At 34.5% G+C, this 12,454-nt stretch overlaps 1 pseudogene; it reads left to right on the top strand.

Annotated features, from left to right (window-relative positions):
* The first annotated feature begins 3,975 nt into the window (after positions 1-3,975).
* On the top strand, positions 3,976-7,023 carry LOC130046483 (uncharacterized; annotated as a pseudogene).
* Positions 7,024-12,454: the final 5,431 nt, after the last annotated feature.

Genomic DNA, 12,454 nt, shown 5'->3' with positions numbered 1-12,454 from the left:
TACAAACCAGAAAAATCTAATCCGAGTGATTACATGTCACGTCATCCGATTCATCAAACAGAAATCAGAAGTTCAAGAGCATCAAAGGTTGCAGAGGAATATATCAACTTCACAATAAGTAGCGATATACCAAAGTCAATTAAATTGAATGAGTTTAAGACTCACACTGACAGAGATCCGATGCTACGAGAACTACGACCATCGCTAAAATCTGAAGATTGGACACAATTTGCAAAAAGTAAGAATTTCGATTGGAAATCTCTTTATAAACTATGATATGAATTTACACTCGCCGATACAAGTATCATCTTGAGGAATACATGAATTCTTACACCAAAGTCGCTCATAAAACGAGTAGTTGAACTAGCTCATGAGGGTCACCAAGGGGTGGTGAAAACAAAATCATTGTTGCGTGAAAAAGTCTGGTTTCCAGGAATTGATAAAATCGTAGAATCCACAATCAAATCTTGCATCCCGTGTCAAGCATCGGTAGAGACAAAACGCATTGAACCATTACAGATGTCACCGCCACCAAGTGGACCGTGGACTGAAGTTTCGATGGACTTCTGTGGACCATTTCCATCAGGAGACTATTTGATGGTAGTCATTGATGAATATTCGAGATATCCAATCGTGGAAATCTTGAAATCAATTTCAGCAAAGTCTGTGATGACAAGGCTTGACAAAATATTTGCTGAATTTGGAATTCCGTGTACTTTGAAATCAGATACCGGACCACCGTTTAATGGATCAGAATTTAAAAAAAATTGCTGAATATCTGGGTTTCAAACACAGAAAAATCACACCGCTATAGCCTAAGGCGAATGCAGAGTCTGAAAGATTCACGAGAAGCATAGAGAAAACCATTAGAGCTTCAAATATGGAAAGTAAATATTGAAAACAAGAAAAATACACGTTTTTAAGGAATTATCGAGCTACACCACACTGCACGACGAAACTGTCACCATTCGAGATTCTATTTGGACGCATGTTGAAAACAAAGTTAGATGTTGAAATCATTACCGAAAGAAAAGGAGAAGAAATTGAAACGAAAATTTACATTCGTAAAAATGATGAAAAAGCTAAGATGCAAATGAAGCAGTATGCCGACAGCAAATCCGGAGCCAAAAAAAAAAAAACCAATCTCGAGATAGGAGATTATGTACTCGTAAAACAAAATAAAACGAATAAAATGTCAACACTCTACAATCCAAATCCAATGGAAATCATAATCAAAAAGGGAACATTGATTACAGCACGAAATGAAGACCGTGAAATTACAAGAAATGCAAGTCACTTCAAGGAAGTAAATACTGAAGCAATAAACGATCGTGAAATTGACAATGCAGAAGATAAGAGCGATGATATTCAAACCAAACTCGATCCGAAACCGCCATACGAGTTACGAAGGTCAAGAAAAGTGCCGAAACCTCTGGAAGATTATGTATGTGATTAGTGAAAATATACAAGCTGTGCTTTGAGGTATAATAAATCCTCTAGCTTGCAATTTAGTTGTAAATAGATACTGTCTATTTGTTTATTAAACACTTTCAATAACAAGGCAGTTGATTTTTAAATATGATTTCAGTTTTTAATTTGCTAAATTCATAAAGAAAAGGAGGGATATAATGTTTTAACTTTTAAGTATATTTCAATTCATCAGTGTGGATAATTGACTCTGACAAGAGAAACATTAACTCCGCACAGATTTAATGGACATTGTTTATAATAGTTAAGGTCATGTATGCCAATTATTCTTCAGTGCTGTCAACCCAGAGCCTGGATATTGTTTAAGTATCATTAATAGATTTGTAGTGCAAGCAATCACACGTGTTGTTTTTCCTTGTGTGAAACAAAAAACATTATAGCAAGTTTCATGTACAATAAACTAATCTTATCGGTCTTCTACTGAGGTGAATTTCATAAGGTAGTCAAGCAATATTATGTATACAAGTAGGGTTTCCTCATAGAATTGAAGTTCTTTTAGTGAAAAAAATTGCAAAGAAGTTATATGTTGGTATCTGGTGTTTGGAATGCGACACCTTGAACATCAGCTTTTGAACCATACGTATGATACAAAAGCTAATGATCCTTAGAATTATTGAAATTTATATTTTAAAAAAACAAACAAGAAAAGTCTTATTTTTATTGTACAATATTAAAAAAGATTTTCAAAATTTTATATGAACTCTTGATGATTAGATAGGAATGTCAGACTATGTCTAAAACTGTTGATCTCATCACAAGTTTGCTAGGTCGTTTACTCAGGGAAAGACAGGTTTGAATACCATATTTGTATTTGTAGTATTGGTGCAAAATAATCTGCAAGATTTTTTCCAAGTAGCATCCTGTTTTCAAATCATTTCAAATACAAATGTATTTATAATTTACATGTAGTTCATACAACATGTACATGTGACTTTGTAGCTCCAGAAATTTTGCCGTTATAATATTATTTAGCAGCATCGGCATTTTCCAGTGGCAAAATCATAGTCATGCAAGCTAGGCTGAATTTTATGGTGCTAATGTTTTTTCCATTAAGGGTTGATGCTTCAGAGAAAGACGGTTTGTTTGGACGCCTGTTAAACGATGATCATCTTCATCGAAATTGTAAGCCAAAAGTCATTGACATAGATGATAAGCCAGTTATTTGCTTTTACTCTCTAAAACCAATACCTCCAGATACAGAACTGTTGTATGATTATGGGCCTGGTAACATGTATCCTTGGAGAAGAAAGATAATGAAGCCATATTTGCTTGCTTGTTTTGTGTGTGTGTATGTGTGATTTGAGGTAGATGAATATACACATGTAAATATTCAATCTAATTTCAGCTCATTTGTAATGCTATATTTCATGTTAGCTGAATCAAAATTAAGATATCGATTGCATGACTCTTTTATTTGTAGACGTCCAAAAGAAGTGCAAAAAATACAAATCCATCATTTAAAGATATGTGTTGGTAAGAAGATGGAAAAAAAGAATCAAAGAATGAGAGAGGGACGTGCTCTACTACCCATTCCAGAACATATTAATGGCAGTTTTTACAAAGCCGTACTGTTAACAATGTGTCAAGATGACATTTACACACAAATTTATAAAGATCCAATTATACTAAAATTTGGAAAGCGATTATATGAAAATAAAGATATTCAGGAGCACACTTCAAACCACATCAACTGCAGAATGAGAGAATTAGGCTGACTTATTGGAGGAGCAAACAAGTGGCCTGAATTTGGTATCAACAATGTTGAAGATTGTTTTGATCCAGGGAAGTTTAACCATGTAGTTTCATGTGTGAAGTCCCTTGCTGGCTGTAGTGAAGAAACACACCTGTATTCAACTCCCTCACCGGCACTGAAAATAGGGTATAGTCTCAAAGATGTGCTAGAATTTACAGATCAGATGGAATTATCGACTCAGATAAAACAAAACAAGAGAATGGTTCAGCTTTTATATAGTTGTGTGAATCTGATTGGAAGGATCTCATTTCTTCTCGTGCCAGACAAACTCTGAGTGAGAAAAAATACAACTCTCCAAAAATGTTGCCACTCAGTGAAGATGTTTACAAACTTAATTCCTACTTAAAGGAGAAAGTCAAAGAACTTCTTCCAAACCTTGCAGAAGATTCAGTTTTCTACACTGAACTTGCAAACGTAACCCATTGTCATGTTACCCTTTTCAACAGAAAGCGTGGAGATGTTCAGCGTATCACTATCGATAACTATAACCAAGCTATCGACGTCCAAAACAATGTTCCATTTGACAATGAGATAAAATCAAGTCTCTCAGACCTTGAAATGGAACTTTGTAGATCTTTGACACAAATTGAATTCAAAGGAAAGCAGGAAAGAAAAGTGGCAATATTACTTACACAGGATATGATTAAAAGCATCAACCTACTGATACAAAACGGAGCGATGCAAATGTCAGTGGAAAATACTTATTTGCAAGACAGGCACATTCTCTTCGCACTCTAAGGGCTAGATATGTACTTAGTGAAATTTGTGGGAAAGTAGAATTACGTTATGGAAATCTCATGACCTACACAAATCTTAGGAAACATATTGCAACAATGACACAGATCTATGAGCTAAGTGAGAGCGGTCAGGACCAGCTTGCCAAATTCCTTGGCCACGACATTAGGGTCTACCGTGAAATATACAGAAAACCACTGGACATAATTCAGAAAACAAAGATTTCTAAGATGCTTATGCTTATCAATGAGGGGAAAGATGTGACAGAAATGACCTTTAATAATGAGGGTGAGTATTTGCATCAGTTTAAATGTCCTTTACCATAAGACGTAGTGTAAATAAAGTGTACGAGTAATGGGGGTTTAAGCTGGGGCTGGGTGGATCTTAGGCTTTACAAGATTTGGTAGTTCAGCTAAATTGCAGCACTCACTACATGCTCACATTAAAGAGAAATTCATCATTTTAGCATACATGAACTATTATTGATAGACCTGTTTAAGTCACAAGTGGAATTTGATTTTCATTATATTTTAGTCAGCTCGTTTGATTTATTTATTTGTTTACATGAGGACATGATAGATAAATGAAAGTAGAAGTAAGAACACTTTATATTTAGATTGACAGAAGAAGAATTATGATTTCAGTTATTACATTCCAAAGACACATACAGTAGAACATGCTTATAGAGAACACAGTTAAAATGAATTCATGCTTATAAGGACCCTCTATACACTGATGACAATTATTTTGTAGATTTTGAGAAAATTATATATAGTGTAAAGGAGTAAATATCAAATTACCTAGCTCATTTGTAACAGAGGGCGCTTACCTTTTTTACCAAGGAAAAATCTTCAAAGACAAAGACTGATAAAGAAAAATCATGTTTGCTGACTCAAATTGGAATAATACATGCAAATTAAGTTTTTAATTACTCTATCATGGACTAAGATAGTGTTTAAAATGTTTGAATTAATCTTTATAAATTATGTAATAGAATGCAGATTGCAAACAAGAGGTACTGTGAGCAATGCTCACTAAGAATACCCCCCGCTTACCCCAATCTCCCAAAGGGTATTGGTAATAGGTATAAACTTCCTCTTTTCTGAGTGTAAAAAACAAATGGCATGACAAACCTTGGGTATTCTCGTTTGTAGGGAGAAATGGATTATCTAGGAACACAGCATCTCCATGCGATGAAAAAAGCCGTTAAAGAATTTAAATGGAAACCATATTGCTACTTCGATGTCCAGTGCGCTTGACCTTTGGACCCCAAAATCGATAGGGAACATCTTCATCCCATGGGTAGTCCATATGTATGATATGGTGACTGTAGGTGGAAAGGATAACGCTTTAGAGCCCGGAAACCATATTGCTACTTCTATGTCCAGTGCGCTTGACCTTTGACCCCAAAATCGGTAGGGAACATCTTCATCCCATGGGTAGTCCATATATATGATATGGTGACGGTAGGTGGAAAGGATAATGCTTTAGAGCCCGGAAACCATTGCGTCTACAGACGGACGGACAACCCGATTCCAGTATAACCCCCCCCCCCCACAACTTGTTGCGGGGGGTATAATTATTCTAATTTATATCAAATGGTGGATCAGTCTAACTACACAAAAGTACCCTGAAATTAGTGTTCAGTGTAGAGAGGGTCATTAAACATGTTAAAACAAAGTGATTTTCATTCCGTTGCGTTGTAAACCATGTTGACAACTTAATATAAATTACGTTTATGAGAGCAAAATGGTCAGTCCTTAGTATTTTGCTATAGGGATGTTTTACTGTACATGTATTTATTCCCCCTAGGGAAGTTTGATATGTATACTTTCTATACTTAGTGTTTTAATTTAGAATTATGACAACAGCATTTCTTTTATGTTGGCAGTAACTGTAAGAATTAATATCATTTTTCATTACTAATGCCATAAAATCAGGGATCCAAGGCCTATGATAAATGTGCAAAACTTAAAACAAAAAGGTGGAGTCTCATACCTCACATTACAAAGGTTTTGACCTATGAATATGTGTGTATATCATAAAATGGCACTTTCTATTCTGGTTTAAATATTTGTGTTTTTAAAATTAAGTTGGAATTTTTTCCAGAGGAAGTAAAGGATATTGATGCCAGTACTTGTGTTTCTTGTGTGGATGATGAGGATCAGAGTGAGGAGGAAATAGATGACAGTCTAGACAACCAGGATTTCCAAACTGTGACTCCAGGTACTGTATACACACTGTATGAAACAATTTTGAGCATCAAGTTTCTTTACTTGGTATTGTAAGCATAAACCCAATATGGACTACATGCATGGAAATGTGTAGCTCTCAAGACTTGAAATGGAGTTTGTGAATGGCAATTAGGATGATTATATTCGATAATAGAGCAAGGTTTAGTTCAGGACACAAGTTATTTGCATTGAGTGAACTTTGCCATTATGAAAGACATTGTACTTCACACAAATGTCTTCTGAATGGAGATGGGGGAGCTGAGATTAAATTCCTAGTAGAACAAAGTACATAACTTTGTGCATAGTTAATCACTCAAATACACAGATCATTCAATTAATGAAAGTATTTATTACCGGTACACATAAATATGTAAACAATCACTCTCCTAAATTGCATTCATATGATAAAAATCACTTCACTCTTCTCAAAATATTTAGCCAGTCATGATGTACCACTTTCTGAACAGTTTGCATTATCTATACACATACCATACTACCAACCAAAATTAAAGTCTAAAACTTGATTTTAGGGAAGAGGAAGGCAGTATCTGATAGCGGATGCTTAAGAGAAATGGATGAGTCTTCATTCAAGCGACAGAAGGTACAGAAAAGCCATGGACTTCATCTGAAATGAACTCCATTCACAAACATTTTTCACACTTTATTACCATGTTGAAGGTACCTGGGGAAAATGATGTAACAAATGTTTTGAAAAAAGATAAAAACCTTTCAAAAAGAACTTGGAGAAATGTAAAAGACCAAGTCTACAATCTAATTAAAAACAGAGAAAATGTTGATTTCGATAATACTTGATTGTTCACTAGAATTGATGGCATCTGTATGAAAAATGATTTTTTTGTTTACAGTTCTTACAATTTACATAAATGTAAAGAATTTGTTCAATCATTATCAAAATAGATTTTGACAAATTTCAGCTATTTAGCTCATCTGAGCTTTTCTGATCAAAATTTGTCTGTTGTCTGTCGTTGTTGTGACCGGAAGGTCGGATGTTCGAATCCCTGCTGCGACTTGACCTGAGTCAATAAGAAATAGGTAGTAATTGTTCCATGGCCAAGCGCTCAGCACATTGAAATAAAGTTTCAGGTCTTTCAGATGAGACCTTAAAAACTGAGGTTCCGTGTCATGGCAGGTATTGGCATGATAAAGATTCCTCACTGCTCGATGGCCCTAAGTTCCGAGTAAAGGTCTAAATTTGAAGCCCTTCATTGGTATATGGTGAGGTCTCTATATGACTGAAAAATCTCAAACGGGATGTAAAACAACATACAATCAATCTATCAATCATTCATTGTCAACGTTTTACAATATCATCTTCTACACCAGAACCACTGGGCTAGTTTCAACCAAACTTGGCACAAAGTAGGAATTCAAGTTTGTGCAAATGAAGGGCCACACCGTCTTTCAAGGAAAATAATTAAGAAAAAGTAAAATTGGGTGTTGCCATTCAAAAATCTTCTTCTCAAGAACCTTTGGGTCAGTAAAGATGAAACTTAAATGAAAGGTTTCTGACAAAGTGTAAATTCAATTTATTCAAATCATGCCCCCCCCCCCCCCCCCCGGGGGGGGGGATTGGAATACATAGGAAAAATCTTTAAAATCTTCGTCTTAAGAACAGCAGAGTCATAATCAGTCACATTTATATGGAAGCATCGTCAGGTAGTGTAGATTCAGGTTTGTTCAAATCATGACCCCTGGGAGTAGGGTGGGCCATTATGAACAATCAATACCTAGGAATACATAGGAAAAATCCTTAAAATCTATTTCTCAGAACAGCATAGCCATGATAATTCATTTTATATGGAGATATCCTCAGGTAGTGTAGAATCAAGTTTGGTCCAATTGTGGCCCTGAGGTAGGGTGGGACCACTATGGGCGGTCACATTTTTAAACAGGAATACATAGCAAAATTCTTTAAAACTATTTCCCCATGAATAAAAAAGTAATGATTAGTCATATTTATATAGAAGCATCCTATGGTAAGCAGAGATTCAAGTTTGCTCTAGTCATGAATCCCCCCACTACCTCCTGGGCTACAATGGGTAATCAAATAAAAGTTTTTCATAGGAATATGTAGGAAAAAAATCTGATTAAAACAAGAATGGTCATAGTTACGCAGGTGAGCATTGTGGCCAATGAGTACATATTTAACATTGTTTAATCAAAATGCAGAGAATATGTTAATTTGCATATTACATGTAATATTGATCAGTTGGTCATATGATATAATTTTATATCTGAAATGAAATGATGACAATTGTATGAATGATGATGAGTTAAAAGTCAGATTCTTTAACACATGTATTTTTAAGAAAAGAATTGTCTGGAGGTATTTTGGAAATTAACTTTTTATAGTATTGTAAAAAATGTTTGTTTTCATGCTATGTTGAAGGTCAAGTATCTACGAACACAACCGACTTGAATGAACATCAGAAGTATTAGATAATGTATTTACAACTGAAACTGTAATAGAATTTTATCAATTGAATTTATGAAATTAATTTGATAATAAATTTTGATTTTTACCTAGATTTAAACATTTTGTTGCTTAGTAGAACAGGCAACATTTAAATCATAAGATTTAAACATGATACCCATAGGCCATTTTACTTAAACTGTTTGTATTGACTGAATGGTTCAGTACTTTTTTGTCAGTCAATAACTTAAAACCTCAATATGTGAGCAGGTCCAGGAGAATGGTGTCTGGTGTGAATAAGGGATCTAAAAGAGGAATAAATATGATATACGCTCTGTATTTGAGTCATAGTTAGTACTGTCCCAGGGTGAAGTTTTTGCAGCAGATCTATCACTATGTAAATACATACTTTGCATAGAAGGAACTCGCATGATTGAACAGTGCTTCACAAGCCTTGCATGACGTGTGTAGCAAACATTGAAGGTGTTGTAGGAAGTTTTACTATGATTTGATTTTACGTGAAAAAATTCCAAAGTATCACATACTTTTCTTAAAGTAAAAAAGGTGCAATTTAAGTTTGATTAAGGTAGTAATCTACATCGTCATAATCTCTGACTTCCTGTAAAACATGGATCAAAAAATCGATATCAGCAATATTTGACTTTTCCTTTTCAATTTCAATACCTAGCCGAGTAGCTCAATAGGTTTGAATACCGACTGCTGAACTGTAGGTCGCAGGTTAGAGTCCAGCATGGGTTTTAATTTTTTCCAGATTACTTTCTATTAAAACTGTATTTTTTGACAAAATAAAGTAAATTTGAAAATTTTCAACTTCAAAATTTTGTTGTACATATCCTACACTTTTCATCAACATCAAATTTCTCTGGTGTAGCATACCTCCTTAAGTCTCCAATTTTAATTAATAACCATATCCAGTGCTCCCACTGGACCAGAATTCCCTTTCGCCACTTTTTCGGGGAGTGGCGCGGCACAAATAATCACATGCTTTACAATTATTTCCATCATATTATATATTATTTTATTCATTACACTTATTTTAGCATTTTGAATCAGTTACATTACTTAATCATATCCAACTACCATACTTAAACATTTCTTTCTGAAATAATAAGAAGTTGATTTGTTTGATAAATTCTATTATGGAAATCAAAATTCAGATAATAAATCATATAAATATAAACTTCATGATTCTACACCCCTCAGTGAAAACATTGTGTACATTGGCCGAAATGCACATGTCACAAAACATCAAGCCCAATTTAGAGTCGTATCTCAACCATTCCCTATTAAATTTCCGTTTTTGTATGGAAGATTTTGCAATTTGGAGAGAATCAGATGTTTGAGCAGGTGGGGTTGACTGTAAAGCCAAACATAAATATTTTTTAATTTTAGACTGACTAGGGTCAGAAGCTACAAGTTTAGTGTCAAAATAGAATGGGGTGCATAGTCTTATGAGATTAGCATTTTTATACTGTTGCGCACCGAACTTCAAAGAGAATTATTTATTAAAATTGCTATGTCCATATCAATGGTGACCGACCGCATTGTTTATGAAATATTCGAACTAAAATCAAACACATCAAAATCAAAATCTTGTAATCAACAAGTTTGGCCGCAAAAAACAAACAATTGATATATTCATATACATGTATACATTATACACAATAATACAGCCAATTTAATTACCGGTCGGTTCTCTGGTTAAGAATTGACATTAATGTGGAGATGATAACACGATAATGAATACGACTTTAAATGTTAAACAAGTGACCACAGCAGGGTAAACAGCTGTCCGATGTACTTTATTACATAATCACCGACTTTTTTGCAGCCATAAATTACCTGAGGCTGTGACCAGCTCTGTGTGCGCTGGAGCGACGAGAGATTTCCGGTCGCACGCGTTGACTGAATAAACAGATTTTGACTGCATAAACAAACAGGCGATAATGTGTCACTGACAAAGGATTAAAAATACAATTTATTGCAAAAAGGGATTTTCGCCACTTTCAATTTTTTTTCGCCATTTTTGAAAAATATTCGCCATTGGCAGCTCGAGCACTGACCATATCCTTGTATGAGATCCTCAATTTACTGTACTTTTATCAAGTGCATGTACATAATATGTCCTATATTGAATATGTTTATTATTTTAAAGTACTCAAATTTTTCAGTGTAAATAAGGTCAGCGGTTTCTGTTTAAACCATATTATTTAATGTAAGTCCCCAAACTTGTACCCTGTGTATAAGGTCCTCAGTTTCCATATAAACTCTTCTCTTGTGTAAGTCCCCAAACTTTTACCGTGTGTATAAGGTCCTCAGTTTCTAAATATACCCTTATCTTGTGTAAGTCCCCAATTTCTATTTATACCCTTACAGTACCCGCAACGTTATTCTTGACATGATAAACGATAGAACACGATACACGCACGATAGGATAGGATACACGCACGATACGATAGGATACACGGTAAACCTGATAAACGCAAAACCTGATAAACGATCTTCACGATAGACCTGATAAACGCAAAACACGATAAACGATCTTCACGATAAACGGAAAACCTGATAGAAATGTTGTAAATTTAGAAACAATTTAGACAGAAGGAAAGTTTGATACGTACAAAATAATTTCATTATGTTGATAATAATATTGAAGGATTTCAATATTTAATATATACCTAAAGCATATAATGTAATTATCCACGGTTGTACGTTTATTTTTTATTTTTTTAAAATTCTATTTATGTTTTCTTTAACGTCATTACAGCTAAAATCCGGAAGTTAAACTATATACGGTATTGAATTCATTATTTGATATCTATATGAATTTTCTCAGCCAATGATTCTAAAACGTATATTGTCACCTTGAATGTTTAATATATGAATCATAAATGGAGTGATTGATTTTTATCTTGCTTAACGTCACCATGACCGGTGAAGAGCTTTTAAATTTAGGCTTATGCTCGGCAATTACGGCCATTGAGCAGTGAGGGTTTTTTAGCGTGCCACACCTACCGTGACACGGGGCGTCTGTTTTTAAGGTCATCTCCGAGGACCCGTGGTATTCACACTTGATACCGAGTGTTTAGCAATTAAACAGGGAATTAACAAAATGGAATATAATGTAGTGATATCATGCTTCAATAGCTCTCTTATTCTGTTGTCTATTATCTTGGATATCAAATAAAACTAAGTAATATTTTGTGTGTAGCGAGGAGGGGGGTTATTTTGCATCAAGCTCTGAGTTCACCGCTCTTTCAACAACTACAATTATTTTCATAATGACCGCTTTAAATTCAATCCACTGCACTACACCATATGCTCATATGTTAGATATTTCTACACTATGAGTGATAATTGATAGTCATAAGTAATTGGAACATATTCATATGAATTGATATTTTGTTAACAAAAAATAAATAAACTATTAAAAACATATACGAAACCCGGCTTGATTTAAAGTCGCAATTTAGAAACGCTTTAAATTAAATGTTTGTGTTTAGCATGTAAAAAAATTCAAATAATCATCAAAACCGGCATACATTTCCAGTATCTACACGTACGACTATTGGTATATGTGTACATGTACAAATAAAAAAACCCACAACGATGACAGCTGAATCGTGCCCAATTGAGCAGAACTTTGGGAGATGCAATATACCCTTGCACTCTTTTAAAACTTAATCTTCTAAATGTGTGAAATACAATGCCCCTGAGAATGTTTACTGTCAAAACACGGGTGATACACAAAATCAGATAGATAAGAACGCGCACAAGTTCAGTAGTTGA

This window comes from Ostrea edulis, chromosome 8 (assembly GCF_947568905.1).
Source record: "Ostrea edulis chromosome 8, xbOstEdul1.1, whole genome shotgun sequence".
In the NCBI taxonomy this organism is placed as follows: domain Eukaryota; kingdom Metazoa; phylum Mollusca; class Bivalvia; order Ostreida; family Ostreidae; genus Ostrea; species Ostrea edulis.
This window is presented reverse-complemented; position numbering and strand designations above follow the sequence as displayed.